The sequence below is a fragment of the Mus caroli genome, chromosome 10 (assembly GCF_900094665.2).
Source record: "Mus caroli chromosome 10, CAROLI_EIJ_v1.1, whole genome shotgun sequence".
Lineage (NCBI taxonomy): Eukaryota > Metazoa > Chordata > Mammalia > Rodentia > Muridae > Mus > Mus caroli.
The window spans coordinates 54193646-54210401 of record NC_034579.1 but is presented as its reverse complement, the minus strand read 5'-3'; the positions used below and the strand labels follow the sequence as shown (position 1 = coordinate 54210401).

At 43.5% G+C, this 16756-nt stretch overlaps 1 protein-coding gene across 4 annotated transcripts in view; it reads right to left on the bottom strand.

Annotated features, from left to right (window-relative positions):
- Positions 1–16431, bottom strand: part of Micu1 (mitochondrial calcium uptake 1) — a 152780-nt gene extending 136349 nt beyond the window's left edge. For all 4 annotated transcript variants that reach the window (XM_029482628.1, XM_029482629.1, XM_029482631.1 and 1 more), the window contains exon 1: positions 16298–16431. The gene's annotated coding sequence lies outside the window, so the exon portion shown is untranslated. The remainder of the gene's footprint in view (positions 1–16297) is intronic.
- Positions 16432–16756: the final 325 nt, after the last annotated feature.

The following is a 16756-nucleotide window of genomic DNA, read 5'->3' as shown; positions in this document are numbered from 1 at the left end:
CCTCACTGGCTGCAGCACTCAGGAGAGCTGCGCCCTGGTGGCATGGGCACAGGTGAGCGCCCCAAGGGTGTGAGAGTAGGAGAGCTGCTCCTACCCCTTGAGAGCTGTGGCATTGAGTGAGCTGGCCAGGGCAGTGCTGGAGAGCTCACCCTGGTGGTGTGGGTGAGGGAGAGCTGGCAGGCTGACCAACTCAGCTACCACCCAGGCCCAGATCCAGGGCTTGAAGTTGACCCACCCCAGCATCTACCTCATCTGTGAACTGCTGGAGCCTATGAAGGGTCCGATCCTGCAGATCCAAGGCTGCAGGATCTCCATGACACAGGCAACAACTGCCTATCCAAGAGAAGTATGGGTGAGGATCCAGGATTGATAGGGTAGCAGACGACGCCAGCAGCCTCACGCCAGGCCAATGACTCATTGCAGTGAATATTTGCAAGTAAACTAGTGTGGACAAAGGGTGTACTGTGGGACACACTGCGACACACTGCAGCTTCCACCACAAGGTATTTTTGTTGTTGGTTAGTTAATTTTGGCATTTATTTTCTTTGGGGGCGGGGGTATGTGTGCAAGAGATGTGGCGGGCCAGAGTAGGATTGATACACATGATGCGCAATTCACAAAGAAGCAACATAAAGCAATACAATGTTTTCTTAGAGAGTACCATTGTGAATGCAGACTTAAGTGGGTGCTGTCTGCGCTGACAAGTCTCCAGTGATTTACTCAGCCCTCTCCTCCCAGAGACACTCCCATTAAATGGAGATTTCCTTTGTACATATAAATGTCTTACAATATTCAGTTTTCAGATACTCTTTTCTAATTGGAGTTTTTAAAAATAATCAGCTATCCAAAGGCGCATTTCACATGACATATTTTGACTCCTACAGTCACCTTTTGGAGTACTATGTCCTAAAGCCCATCACGTTTTGATATACTGTGTCGTTTTTCTCTGACTGCTTGTTCTCTAGTGTGTACCAGTCCAGTAGTGAGAGGATGGGGTGGATTCCTGTTGTCCTGGAACAGCCTCATGGTCTCACTAGGAATGGCATTCTTGGTTTCCAGCTGTTCCCTTCATCACTTTGTTTCATGCCGTGCAGCATGACATTAGCATGCTTATGCGGTCCTCGGTGACACCCTGGGCTTGCTGGGGAGCGCCTGGGCTGAGTTGCTGAGAAGAGCTGTGGGCCTCTCCTTGCATTCAGGGTTCTTCTAGTTCTACCTTTTTTTTTTAAAAAACCAAATAATGAAAAGTCTAATCTAAAATTTAGGCATTTACCCTAGGAAAACATATTAACAGAAAAACTTAAAAGCAAATGCTGACAGCAGCTCCAATCATACACAGTATTCAGTATCACTGTTCATTAGTGAAAGACTAAAAACACAACGAGACACCTTGGTACACCCATTTGAATGCCTAGGAGAAAACCAACTAACCATACAGAGAGGATGCAAAGCAAGGAGAGCCGTTGTACAGACATCCCTGCTGGGATGCAGAATGGCACAGTCCCTCTGAAGACAGCTGATGTCTTCTGAAGTTAAACACGCTCCTCCCACAAGATTCAGTCATCCAGCTGAAGAATCTGCAGAGTTTTAGGAGCTCTCTTTATAAATTATCCAAAAATAAAATGTTCAATGTCTCACAACAGCTGAATGACAAACTGTGGCTGTAGAACTGAGCACACCTATGGCCAAGCATAGGCTTGTCAAGGCTGGAGAAACGGCTCAGTGGCGAAGAGTTTGCGTTGCTCCTCCAGAGGACCTGCGTTTGATTGGTAGCACCCACAGGACAGCATAAAACCAACTGTAACTCAATTCCAGGACATCCTCTGCCTTCTGGCCTCCATGGGCACCAAATGTGCGTTAAGTGCACATACACACATATGCAGGTAAAAACATTCATTCACATAAAACAATTTTAAAAATTATTTAAAAAAAAAAAAAGAGTGGGTTTGTGATACATACAACAATTTAGATGAATTTCAAAAGCATTCTACTGAATGCAAAGAGCCAGTCTCAAATAGTGAGTGCTGCACATTCACACGCATACGGTGAACTACAGTGACAGAGGACACACCAACCATGACACACACACACACACACACACACACACGCACGCACCATGCCAAGGAGCAGAGATATGAGAAGCTCTGACCCAACAAAGATGGCACGAGAGCCACTAGCAAAGGCTTTTACATCTTGTGGTAACGGTGAAGCCAATCTGTGCCATTAAAAGTCTTACATCCAATTTTGTAGAATTGTACTAGAGAAAAATAGAAGTCCACTTTGCTGCATAATAATTTTGGAGGCTTTTAAAAGCCACACTGTCCACTGTAGGAGCTCACTGACACTACATTCTAGAAAAGGTGACCGAAAAGCAGATCAGTGGGTGTCGAGGGTCAGAGGATGAGAGAACACGATGACCCCAAAGGGTGCACAAGGGACTCTCTGCAGGTAAGGGAGCTATTCTAATCTTGATTATTACATTGATTGCATGACATCAGTTGCCAAAACCTAAATATAGACAAAGATAGGGACAATCTCAACCAGGAAATGATATTCTAGAATTGAGGATATAGGCATTTAACACTTTTTAAAGATTTATTTTTATTTTATGTGTATGTGTGTTTGCCTGTGTGCACATGTGTGTTCCATGTCTGTGCCTGGTGCCCATGGAAGTTCTGGATCCCTGGACCTGGAGTTACAACAGTTGTGAACCAACACTGGGAACCCAACCTGGGTACTCTGGAAGAGCAGCAAGTGGCCTTAGCCATCTCTCCTGCCCCAAAGGAATGTGCTTGGTTTCTTGTTTACTGGGGTTTTTTGCTGTTGTTGTTTTAGCCCAAACCTGAATAACAGTTGCACATGAGGCATATTTTTACAATTATTTCTTTTAAAGTGTGTGTGTGTGTGTGTGTGAGTGGCTGAGGCAGAAGACAGTGGTGAGTCTGAGAACAGCACAGGTTACAGAATGAGATCCTTTTTGTAAAAGAGAACAATGAAGAAGTTTTACCCAGCCTACCCAGAACTCAAGATATCTTTCTGTACCTGCCTCCCAAGTATGTGGACTATAGGCTAAAACTACCAATGCTTAGCTAAAGAATTTCTATATGTGTATGTGGGAAAAAAAAACCTACCTTCTCTTCCATCCTAGGTTCATGTCTACAACAAAGGACAGATTTATTAAAATAGAAGGCAAACGTATTTAAATTAGAAAATTCTTGTAGTAGTTGTTATTATTATTATTATTATTATTATTATAATATGTATGATATGTCTTAAGCTAAGCATGATGGCATATGCCTTTAATTCCAGAAGAGGCAGGCAGGTGGATCTGTGTGAATCTGAGGGCTACAAAATAACACTGTCTTAAAACACACACACACACACACACACACACACACTCTCTCTCTCTCTCTCTCTCTCTCTCTCTCTCTCACTCACTCTCTCTCATGTGCACATACACTCACACACAAGTAATTAGGTAGAGCTAACTATGATAAAAACAATCAAATGGCTCCTGTAAGCCTAGTCATATCTTCATTTGTAGTTTGCATATCAGCTAATTCATTCACTGTGACAATCTGTTTAAGATACAATGAGTTTTGGCAACACAGCTTTAACATGTCAACATCACTGGGTAAGTAAAGCTAAACTTCAAAAACGCTGAGACGGACCCAGGAAGAGTCATTTTTAGTAAAGGAGAAAGGCAAACACTGGCCAGCAAGGATGCACTTCATTCTTCACAGAACACAGAGTCAGAGCACTGTATGAGCGGTCCCAAGATCAGAGGCATGGACTCTGAGGGATAGAAATGGCACAAGAGGACAGAATAAAGGGATCAGACTGAGTTACATTGTCTCCTTGCGTCTGCTGAGGACTCTGCTGCTCCAGTGCCCCTCCCAGTACATTCTCACCTGCCATCTGCGGTAGGCTCAGTCTCCAGAGGGGAAAAGGGCACTCATCCAGGCAACATGGTAACTATTTTGTATGGGAATAAATGTGTGAGTCAATGACATATCACTCACAGTCACAGTTCAGCAGGGAAGAATTGCTTGTAGTACAGAACTATCTGTAAGGATAATGTGTTTATAGACAGCCATACACATATATAGTACAGAACTATCTGTAAGGATAATGTGTTTATAGACAGTCACACACATATATCAGGTATATATGTCTGCCAAATGAAGCCTTTTCCTATATAAATAAACATTGCAGTGTCCTTTCTCTAGTAGTCACAGAAGTAAGCATTGCTATACATACTCCCTTACAACAATTTGCCTATATTTATGGTCTCTCTAAAAACAAACATGCCAAGCTGACAAACAATCTTAGGATTTCACAGGATGGATTCCTACCCGCTCTCTTGCCCCCTCCGGCCTTTAACGTTTGCTCCAGTGTCTAGTTTCCCAGGTACTTTTTTCTTTCAAAGAAAGGGGGCGGGGAGCATCTGCTATGTTAAGAAGCTGTTCTTAAAGTCTTGAGCTCAGATGCTTCACTTCTGCGTCCTATGTCACCAGGGCCACAGCTCAGATCACAAGGCACTCCTGGCCACATTCTGCTCTTTCTTAACAAGAACTCCTGCTCATTTGAAGTGCTGTTGTAAACTCTGGGACTTAATTAAACTCAAACGAGACAATGAGAAACTGAACACACGGAACAGTATGAGCTGCTGTTGTGTGCTTTGTTTCTGTCTATTTTGCTTTAATAAGCAGAGGCCCGTAAATATCCTTCTCTACATAATTAATTAGTTCTAGCCATCAGACTTAACCATCTTGACCTCTTAATGGAGAACAATTCCTCAGGAAGCCAGGACTATGTTTCATTACTGATGGCAATTACGTGCTTACCAAGGAAAATATGGATAATAAATCACCATGAATGGCCAGGATGAGGGCTACCGAGATGGTGCAGCAGGCAAGAGTGCCTCCCACACAGGCATGAAGACCTGAGTTCAAATCTTCATCCCTCACATAAAAACCTGGGCATAGCTACTAAAGTGTGTGCCCGTGACGCCTCCCCTAAAACACACACACAGTGGAAACACAGACAGGAGATTGCAGAGGTTTGATGACTGACAGCCTAGCTCCAGCTTCCCTGTCTCAAGGGACCAATGCAGAGAGCAGGGTGCTGAGTTCTTCCTCAGGGCTCTTCATGTACATGTATGTGCACATGCATTACCCACAGGTATGTACACACACATACGCACACACACCTGAGCACAATGTGTAACATAAGTCAATGCTGCAATCCAGAGATCAGAAGGACAAGAAGGTGGAGAAGATGACATCAGCCTCAGCTACATAGTAAATCAGCCTCAGCTACACAGAGACTCTCAGTGCCAACCTGGGCTACATATGGAGCCTCTGTCTCAAGCAAGCAAGAAGCAAAATAAAAAGAGGAAAAAATCTGCTAATGGCCTAATTAAAAATCTGCCATTTATGGAAAATAACTTTCAATAAAATATTACATAAATATATAAACCCATATAAATATTATCTTTTTAGTGCAAATACTTTAGAATTCAAAGAGTAAATTAAGAAAACATTACCTATCTTTGCTATGCTGCAATAATTTGTGACAAGCAATTATTTGGTCTCCTTGCTGGTTCCTGGCACATAGCTCTCTAAAACAGCTGGGCTCTCAGAGTGTAGTTTTCTATTGTTGGGAACAAGCAAACGAAACTTATCCTAAGTGCTACCGTTTTGTTTTCAGATTCCATTTAATCATAGGAGAAACTAAATTCAAGGTCCCAGGTCAATCTAGTGGGATTAGCTACTGAGAATTAGGGGTCCCAAAAGCTGAACAGTTTATGTTGTAAACAGTTGTCTTTGTCCAGACAACTCATGGACAACTTGTAAGGAGACACCTTGTCTGTGTCCAGCCATCTCAAGGGCAGCTTGTCCATCTTGCTGGCAGAGTCAAACAAGATCATATCACCAAGCTTAGGAACAAACTCCTATCCCACTTCTCCCATTGTTTTTTCTTAATTGTCTGTTAACCAGCAAAGAAAATAGAAATTGCTGTTACCTCAACCAAGGTGCATAAGTTGCACAAATGTATAACCAATTGCTTGTTATCCCCTAATTAACTACATGCAGCTGACCTGATCCTTTGTTCCCCTCATCACTCTGAGCTCCAGGCCTAATGTGGAGGAGAATGAACTAAAGATCCTGAAGCCAGGCGCCCTGGATACGGCCCAGTCTCCAATGAGTACTCCTTGCTTAGCCCATGATGTCAAAATTCAATTGGAGAACACTGCAGTTTTCCCCAGCTCCCTCCTTTTGCTTTAAAAATTGTAGTACAATCTCCCTTGGGGGATGCAGTTCAGATCCTGAACTGGCTGACTCCTTAGGTGCTCAGAAAATAAAGCTTTCATTTTTAAGCTTCCAGACCTGGAGTGAGTTTTCTCGGCTTCCACCCTGAACCCACACTATGATAAATATATAAACGCAGATGACGACTGGGGCAGCTTCGGGTGCGAGCTGGTTCCAGAAGGTCGGCATCCTCAGCTCTACTTCCTATCCCCAGGGAGGGGAAATGTGCGGATGGTTGAGCTGTCCCTGCCAATTATTTCATCAGCCATGGCTCTATGGAACCCCTAAAGACAGGACTGAACTGGGTCTGGGCTGCTGGAGGTGCGGAGAGGATGACAGACCCTAAGGCAGCATGGGAGCACAGCACCCCTTCCTTAAGCAGCTCTTCCACCTTGCCTGTTCCCAAGCTGCATCCTTTATATAAAAGAATAAGGGCGGGCGAGATGGCTCAGCGGGTAAAGGCACTTGCCACCGAGGCTGAGGACCTGCGTTTAATCCCTGGACGCACATAGTGGAAGGAGAGAACCAACTCTTGCAAGCTGTTCTCGGATCTCCATGATGCCTGTATATACTCATTCACGCACACATATGCATGTACGCATGCATGCATGCACACATACTCTATAACGGTAAGTAGAACCATCTCTAGGACTCTGGCAGCTCTTGCAGCAAATGATCAAATCCAAGCATGAAGTGTGAGAGCTGCACGGGCCAGTCACACAGGAGCCGTGGAGAACATGGGGGCTTTACTGCTTGTGAGCCGAGGGAAGGCCAATCTAGAGGGACTGAAGCTTTGACCTGCAGGAGTGCAGACGCACCTGCTCTACTTGATGTCAGACCTGAACCAAATCACAAGACGCCTCGCTGGTGTTAGAGAACAGGTCAGGGAAGAAATCCACACGGGAGGTATCGGATGTGAACTACTGAGTCCTGGGAGACACAGGAGAGGAAGGCGGTTCTTGCCATGACTTCATTTTTCCTTTATACTGTTGAATTTAGGAAATAAAAGTTTTTTTTTCTTATAATGTAAATTCCATTGTAACGTCTCTAAGAAATTGTATGCTCATTTAAATTGTCTCCTGTCCATGCTTGGTGGCGCTCACCTGTGCTCTGTGCACTTGGCAGGCAGAGAAAGGAGGATCCAGTGTTTCAGGCCATCCTCACTTACATGCAGGGCTTAAGGCTAGCCTGGGCTACATGGGAGTATGGTGTATATCTATTTTGTCGGGGACGGGGGAGCCTGGTCCAACTCCACACAATCCAATTAAATATGGGCAGAAGACTTGAATGGACAAATATTCATTATGAGTCAGGAGGAAAATGTACATCAACACCACACTGGGACTCTCTACCCAGCAGACTGTCAGAAAATAACACAGAGAATAAACGGAGAAAAAGAGGACCCCGGATGCACTGCCGGTAAAAATGCAAAACTGTGGGGATTTCCAATACAAAAATTCCTCAGGAGTGGAATATGCATTTCCTCCTCGTCCTTCTTCTTCTGTCCTCCCTTCCTCCTTCCTTCCTCCCTCTCCTCCACCTCTTCTTCCCCTCCTCCAATCCCTCCTTTACGAATGGTGCGTTTTTGCATCTGGCCGTTTACTTGGTAAATGGTACCAAGGCTCATTTATGTTGTGACGTATCCCACAACTGCCTATCTTTTGAAAAGTGGGCTAACATTCCATTGCAGAGCAGGCCCCACTCTGCTCATCCCTCTTCCATCCATAAATACTTGGGCTGCTTTTACACTTTGGTTATTGGGAATAATGTTCCTGATATCTGAATATTCATTTGAATCCTTCCCTTTTTAATTCTATGTGTGGAATTGGAGATTAGAAGGTAATAAAAGGGGCTGGAGAGATAGCTTGGTGGTTAAGATCAAGATCACTGACTGCTCTTCCGGAGGACCCTGGTTCAATTCCTAATACCCACATGACAGCTAACAACTGCCTGTACCTCCAGCTTCAGGAGGCTGGAGAGATGGCTCAGTGGTTAAGAGCTGGTACTGCACTTGCAGAGGACCCAGGTTTGGTTATCGGGAAGTACCAACATCACCATGCTGACAACCATCTCCAACTCCAGTTCCCGAAGTCCACCGCCCTCTTCTGGTCTCTGTGAGCACTGCATGTACATGCTGCACAGACATAAATAGAGGCAAACACAGACATAAAGTAAAAATCAATAAACCTTAAGATAATAAAAAAAAGACAAACAGTTTTGACAAGAGGATTTAGATTTAGCACATGGTGGGCCCCAATCCTCTCAAACAGTGATTGACACAGGAAATGGGGAGGGACTAATGTACTAGAATATTAAGAGATGGAAGTGATCTCAGAAATCTTCAAGATTTCAGTGTGAAAGGCAACAGGCCAGTAAGGAGATGTTACCAACTTAAGAACAGAAAGCTAGCAAGCAACAAACCGAGAAACAAACCCAGATCTAACAACTCCTTGTCTGACTGTCTTCTTACCCTTTGCTACAGAAATAATGTGAATAGCTTAATACTGAGCAAAGTAACTGGGTGTGGTGCTGTACATTTGTAGTCCCAGGCAAAGAGGAACTGGAGCGGAGGCAGGAGGATCACTGTTAAAGTCAAAGCCTGCCAGAGGTACACAGACTTTGCCTTAAAAGCAAACCAAAAGCACAGTAATATATATGTATGTATATTATAAATACTATATATTATGTACATATTTCTATATATGGGAAAAAGCTAATACAGACTTAAGTAAATAAAATGAGATCTAGATTCACAAGGTTAGAATATTTAGCTAATTTCTCACAGTTGAAACTGAGATTTCCCACAACAGCATTCATGATTCTACAATCTACTCTCTGAACCAATAAATAAATAACACTTCATCTTAATACAGAATGCGCAGTACTTGGGAGTTTATCACTGATTTTAATCTGAGCCTAAGAAAACACACAGTCAAGAAAAATTATTAGGGCTGGCGAGATGGCTCAGTGGGTAAGAGCACCCGACTGCTCTTCCAGAGGTCCAGAGTTCAAATCCCAGCAACCACATGGTGGTTCACAACCACCCATATCGAGATCTGGCGTCCTCTTCTGGAGTGTCTGAGGACAGCTACAGTGTACTTACATGTAATAAATAAATAAATAAGAAAAAAAAAGAAAAATTATTAATGGCAAGAGTTGTTTTCTATAGAGCATGAAATGAAAACCTCTAGGCTAAAGGAACAATGGGCGCCATGCCAAAGTACTGACAACTGAATTGCTTCTTCAAATGCTGGGTACACATAAAGTGTGCACACTCCACAAGGCCCGTGAGATTAATTGTAAGAACACTAGCAGTGCTGGCAATAAGACCGCTAAGCAGAGATCAAGGATGCCGGCTATTATGCACACCGCCATGCACATTACCTAGAATAAGTCTTCAAGTTAGCCTCATCTGCTTCTCTCAGGCTGAGTTTGTTTTCATTTTGAGGCCTGCTAGCCCTAGCCTCGTGTTACTCTGGATAACTGAAAATCTGAGCTTCCTGCCTCCATTTTTAGTGCTGGAATTACACACTCAGTTATTTTATTCTGTTATTTTATTCTGAACCTTCCAAAGGAAGTTATGGTCAACACTTCATCCCAAAACATCTTTATACTATTGTCTCTTATAAGACAATGATCACAAATTCGAATTAGCAATACTTTCTTAATGTATTTCAGTGTATGAACCTTGCCACTGTTTCATGGGTCTGGTTACCTTTCGCCAGATCATTCTGGTTTTGATCCAATTTCTACCAGGGAGGGGTTGCTGTGTGGTTTTTCTGCTTTATACATATGCGTACAGCTCCTGCCCAAGCAGAATTCTCTTTCATCTCAGGCATGACTACCTTCAGTTTTAAGAACAGCTGTGTGCTCTCTTTGGATCTAGAGACACTGCCTATAGTCAGTAAAACTAGCCTTTTACGATAGCCATCCCGATGCATCACCTTTTATAAGTCTTGTTCCCAGCAGACACCTACAGGCTCCAAGACGGAGCACACTTAATGTTTCTTCACACAATCTGACTCTCAGTTAAGACTACAAATGTCCCATATCTTACAGTGCTTTTTGTGGGGGATGTGGAGGAACCTGGTGGAGGAAGAAGTGGGACAGAGAGTGAGGCGCCACAGGCTCCTGCGACTCCTTGAAGAGACCTGATCCACAGTACACTGTGTCAGTTATGACATGGCTCCCGGCATGCCGGTGAGAAGACACAAGGACCCAAGGCCAGGGTGGTGGCTGCTTCCCATCTTCAGGGAGATCTCCACAGGGGGAAGGGGGGGTTGGACCTTCCCCTACAGGCTCTTGGGCAGGAGAGTCAGATTCTGCTAAGCATCACCTGTTGTACCAGGATTTGCCCTTGAATATATAAACATACCCCAACTGGCTACAAAGCTATATATAAACTCATGTAATAAACAAGAAAGTTAGATCTGCACTCTGATGCCGGTCTCCGGAGTCTGAATTCCAGGCATCATTATAGATTTCGGCTGTTTACCCGTTCCCATATTTTTATTTGTTTATTTATTTGTTTGTTTTCGAGACAGGGTTTCTCTGTGTAGCCCTGGCTGTCCTGGAACTCACTCTGTAGACCAGGCTGACCTCAAACTCAGAAATCTGCCTACCTCTGTCTCTGCCTCCCAAGTGCTGGGACTAAAGGTGTGAGCCACCACGCCCAACTTGTTCCTGTATTTTTTACTGAGGACAACGGAGTGCAAACTTTAGTAAAGGGCGGCAGTGGGTTTCTTTCATCCAAAAGGCATTGTGCTATTTTTTAAGGGGTGTAAGAGATAGAGAGAGATAGATAGAGAGAGAGAGAGAGAGAGAGAGTGAGAGAGTGTGTGTGTTGCACTTTCAAGGTTTAGTGTTCTTCCTCCACCATGGAATGGATCTCAGGTCATCATCAATCTTGCAGAGTCAGCACTTTCACCTGCTGAGTCATCTCATCAACCTAACCACAACGGTTCAAATATTACAAGAAAGTCTCTCGATCTCCATCCCCATATTTTGGATCACACCTGTAATCTTAGCACTTAGGAGGCTGAGACAGAAGGATTGCTGTGAGTTTGAAGCTAGCCTTATCTATAAAAAATAATAAAGTTTAAATGTTTTTAATTTTATTTTACTTGAAAATTATTTTCATTTGTACTGGGTGTCATCCCTGGATATCTGTCTGTGCACGCTTGGTACCCACGGGGGTCAGAATATGTTGGACCACATGGATATAGAGTTATGGACAGTTGCAAGCCTCCATGTGGGTGCTGGGAATTGAACTCTGGTCCTCTGGAAGAGCAGCCAATGCTGTTAAGTACTGAGCCATCTCTCCAGCCCCACAAGTTTCAGTTTCAAAGAGTAAAACTCACTTTGAACTTGCTAGTTTTAGCTCGGAAAATATTTAAATTTGTAAGAAAAACGGAGTCAACACACCTCCATATGTACGTAGCAACGTTTAACTTCCCAATAACTGATCACTAATTAGATTTAATCATGTCTCATGGTTCTCCAATTCCACCATTGCCATCTGTTTTGTAAGTTACGTTTTACACTGCTATCCTGTCTATCAGCAAGTACCCAGGATATCCTGTGTTGAAAGCATTGCTGCTTCTTTACAGAACCAAGGGTAGGCACTCCAGCAATCATACACATTGTATAAATAAACATAAGTTAATCAAATGTACTGCCCTCTTTAATCTGGGAAACCAGTTATCACTCTTGGAGTCTTTAAACACCTGAGCACTTTAATAATAAGAAGAGTTTAATAAATCTCCCAGTCCACTGACATGTATGGAACATGGAATTCAACATCTTAAAATCAAGACAATTTGAAGGGCAATCTAATTCACTGCTTAGACATCCATATATTTTAAACACACACAACTGAGACAAGAATCCTAAAAATTAGAAAACTAAAATCACTTAAGACATTCTGTCTGCTTACATGTGATTAGAATGTTACACATTCACACACTCACTATATACTAATTAACCTGTCCACACAAGAGAAAGGCATGGTCTCTCCCATGTGCAAAGGGACAATCTCAGGTGCAGAGGCGTTATCCGGCTCGCCATTAAGAAGGGATGGAGCTGGGCATTATAACATACCTCATCGGAACCTCTGCGGCCAGTGTCAGCAGCTAGTACAGCAGTTAGTGCCCACTGAACTGAGCTGCCAACACCATTTCTTTCCATTGAAAACAAGACAATAAACAGTACATCGTTTTAATTATAGTCTCCCCTAAAATACAATGAATCATTACAACGAAGCATAAAAAGATAGAAAACAAGGCACTAATGTTAACTAGTTTTAAAGTTAATATCCATTTGACAGCAAATAGTGAATTATAGGTTTTATTTTTCATGCAATGATCAACACAACGTAGTCTCTACACCAAGAGACTTGTCAGCAGAATAATGCAGAGGACTAGAATTTACTCTTATTGATCACAGCTATTCAAGCACTTAAAATATCTTTATTCACTATTTATAAGCTGGAGTCGCTTAGTCAAGTTAACTAACCTACAATACAAAAAGTACCAGTGATTATTGAGCTTGGCATATAAGTTGTAGCTCAGCAACAGAGCCTGTGCTGAGAAAAAAGGAAGTGAGACAAACTGGCCAAGGTGACACTATATTTCAGGTTATAAACCGTCAATACCTGGGGGCTGCAAAGATGGCTCATGAGTTAAGAGCACTTGTTGCTCTTGTTAAGGACCTGGGTTCGGTTCCAAGCACCCATATGGTGGCTCACAACTACGTACAACCCCAGTTTCAAGGACTCTGACGCCCTCTTCTGGCCTCTCCAGGCACCAGGCACATACATGGTGCACAGACATACATGCTGGCAAAGTACCCATGCACACAACATTAAAATAAATAAAGCTAAAAAAAGATACTCCAGCGCCAAGACACCACACCTGTAACAACAATACACACCTATGCAAAGGAAGGGCTCAAATTTCAAATTTTATTAAGTTAATAATAGATATTTTAAAAAGCAGATGTCAACGCCCAAACTACAAATATAAGTAATTTATATCTCAAAGGAAAAGAAGACCTCTTCAGTTAGAATACAAATACTTGTAAATATCTACTGTTTCCGCCTTCATACAACGGACCTCCCTCCAGCAGGATGGAACACTGCAATTGTTTTCCTTTAGAAACTAAATGCTCCCGCCATTAATGTGTGTGGGGCAAGACCATGTTTTCCTTTCTCCTAGTCCATGGTAAGAAAGAAACCCATGCCTGGCCACAAAGAGCTTTCTATCTCCCTGGCGGCAGGGAAAACCTCCAGGATAAACAGAGGCACAAGCTGGCATTGCTGGCCAATGAGGTACCGTACAGAAACGTGCTAGATATATAGAGGACATGAGGAGCTCTTCTGGGGTGCGAACCTTTCCTAAGGAGTATGAGGCCAAGTTTCAATTATTTTCCCAGAATTCCCAATTACATCCCCCAAAGGGAAATGATTCTGAAGATTAGTTATAACCATGACTTGGTAGGTGGCTGGGTGAATTTTTTTTTTTTTGAGACATGGTGTTACTATGTAGCCCTGGATGGCCTGAAAGTCACTATGTGGACCAGGATGGTGTGGAACTCAAAAGACCTCTGACAGCCTCTGCCTCTGGAGAGCTCAGATTAAAGACCTGCACTGCCACACTCAGCCCAATGTTACAGGTTTTGTAATGTTTCCACTTTTGAACAGGACACACTGTTTGTATAAGAAGAAACAAAAACCATTTCAAGATACTTCTCAGGTGTCTCACACATGCCCAGAGAGTAACATTTAGTGTTTTTAAAGAATTAACATTTTTTCCCCATGATACACTAAATCAGAACACCTATTGAAAAGAATCCACTCCCTTTTTTGGCATCAAAGGAAGCTATTTCTATTAGAAGTTGGGGGGATGTTGTGGTAAACCTTTTCTTTAAAAAGTACTTTTATATAAAAGGAAGTATATCAAATAACTCTTTGGGGAAAAATGGAGAGTATTTAGCATGTGCTTTCAATACTGTAAAAACTGTTCAAGAGCTAAAACTAGCTTTGCAGTTTAAAAGTGAACATATATATACATATACATATATATATTGTGTGTATATGTGTGTGTGTATATATATATATATAGGGCTTCACTGCCAGCATGGTGGCACATGCCTATAATCCCAGCACTCAGGAGCCTGAGGCAGAAGACTGCCATTAAATATTCAGCCAACTGTGGGGGTTGGTGAGGAGAGCGTCATTAATTACTTGAGTCTTTAAAATGACTACAAAGGTCTGAAGTAGTTGTTCAGTTAAATATAACGGTTATAATTATTTCATGTGATATTCAATTACATGAGGAATTATGTATTATTAGTTTTCTTTCTCTGAGTATAAGAAAGCAAGTTACAGAGCCTGAGGCAGGGTGTTTATAAACCAGGAGTTCAAGGCCAGCTTGGGCAACACAGTGAAACACTGTATCAATAGATGGGTGGATGGACAAACTGGATGGATGGATTTACCAAATACAGTAACCACTCCATGAAACTATAATAAAGGCAGTGATGCTCTTGCTTTTACCAGCCTTTATTGGCTCCTATCATTCTCTCCAGGCACATAAGCCATTCCGGAATCTTCACTTTCGGCTAATATTATTTTGAATGTTATGACCCCTGTGCAGATACTTAGGCGTTGATGACTCTTTCTTGGCATCAGTAGGTAGCCAGGGTGATGTCTTTAAGCAAAACAGAATCAAAGATTGATGAGAAGTGGGGACCGAACCCATTGAAGTCTGTAAGGTCTGGGCAGGCCTGTAATCCCACCCACCACTCAGTTGGCTGAGACAGAAAGATTCAGACTTTAAGGCCACACTGAGTGATGGGGGTGGGGAACCTACTTCAAAAAAAAAACAGAACAAAAAAGAATTCGAACAAAACAAAGTAACTGGTGGCCAGAACATCTTCCCGGATAAGTGGCATTCTAAACTCTTTAGGATAAGATTCTAACCAAGCATCTCGTTGTTCACACCTGCAAACATTCAAGATGGTCACGTTCTTCTGCCAACTGTTTGTTATGTCTCAAAGGCTGACAATCAGTGCAACCTAAACTCCCCAACAGATGTGCTTCATCTCCAGCACACACTCCTTTCTAATGCTGTTAAATTACCTCTCTGTCTGACCCTACTGACTGCTTTAAAGTAAACAGAGGTTTATTAAGGGAGTCATCCCAGAAGTGGATCAAAACATCTATTTATAAACAAGCGGAAAAAAATAGGTCTTTCCGAAATGTCTCAGGAAGAAAATTATTTAACCTTAGTTATTTATTTACATGAACAAATATTTGCACTTCAAAGCACCTGAAAGGGACTGTAGACAAAACCTCGAATTTATAAAGGTGACAACTTATTATAAAACACAGTTCGCCTTAAACTCTTCTTCTAGCATCCCACATAATCAGTAATACCTGGCTCATTCTCGAAACATCGTGTGGGTAGCCCCGACTGGGACTGGGCACAGACAGAGAAAGGGAGAATGAGAACGTGAAGTTGCTGGTGAGGATAAAAAACGGAACAGTCCGAGAAGTCTGCAGTTTGTTTTGCTTTTCTAAAAAGCCAATGATTCCCCCCCCCCCATCTTCTCGATCCCCAATACATGTATCTATCTATCTTTCTGTCGCAGCTCTAAACTCCTCCATCTACTTCTGACCACATCCACGAATTCCGGGTGAACCAGTGTGTCCTGGCCGCAGGTGGAGAGGATGCACTCTGAGGCTAGAAGCCGGGCACTACAAATTCTCCCTGACAAGGATAAGGGATGATAGGGTGAAGGGAGCGGAGGACCGAGAGTCCCCTCAGCACATCACCAACTGCATCACCAAGACAGCAGCAGTCCCTGGCGGACCTGAAAAGTGGCCGGATCTCAGAGCCACACGAAAGGCTCGTCCCTAAAACGCGCCGACTTCTCCTCCCCTAAACTCGCCTCCGCCAGGCGATCAGAGTCCTCACACTCACCCGTCCGCGCTCCAGCTTTAGCAGCAACTCGGAGAATGCCGCCCACCTCTGACAACCATAGAGACGCAAAAGCCGGGGAGCCCCGCTCTGCGTCCTCCGCCCACTCTCACGTGACTCCCTTAGCCGCTGGGCCTGCCGGGATCTTGATGAAACGTAGCAGGGAGGAACCGAGCTGGGGAAAAATGGGGCGAGGCGGAGAGGCAACCCCGCCCTTCCCTGGGGCCCGCCCACACTTCGGATCCCTCCCCGAGTCAAGACTCCGCCCTCGCCTGGGAGCCCGCCCTGTCCTCAGCCCCGCCCACATGTCGGCGCCACGCCCTCGTTGTTTAGGCGGGAAAGCCGGCAGGTTTGCAAAATCCCTCCTGCATTCCATTGCTGATTTTGGTTCTCTGCTGTCAAAGTGCACCTCTCTTGTGCCTCTTTCTAGTTAAACCCTGCTCTTCCGTAAGTGGGAAATTG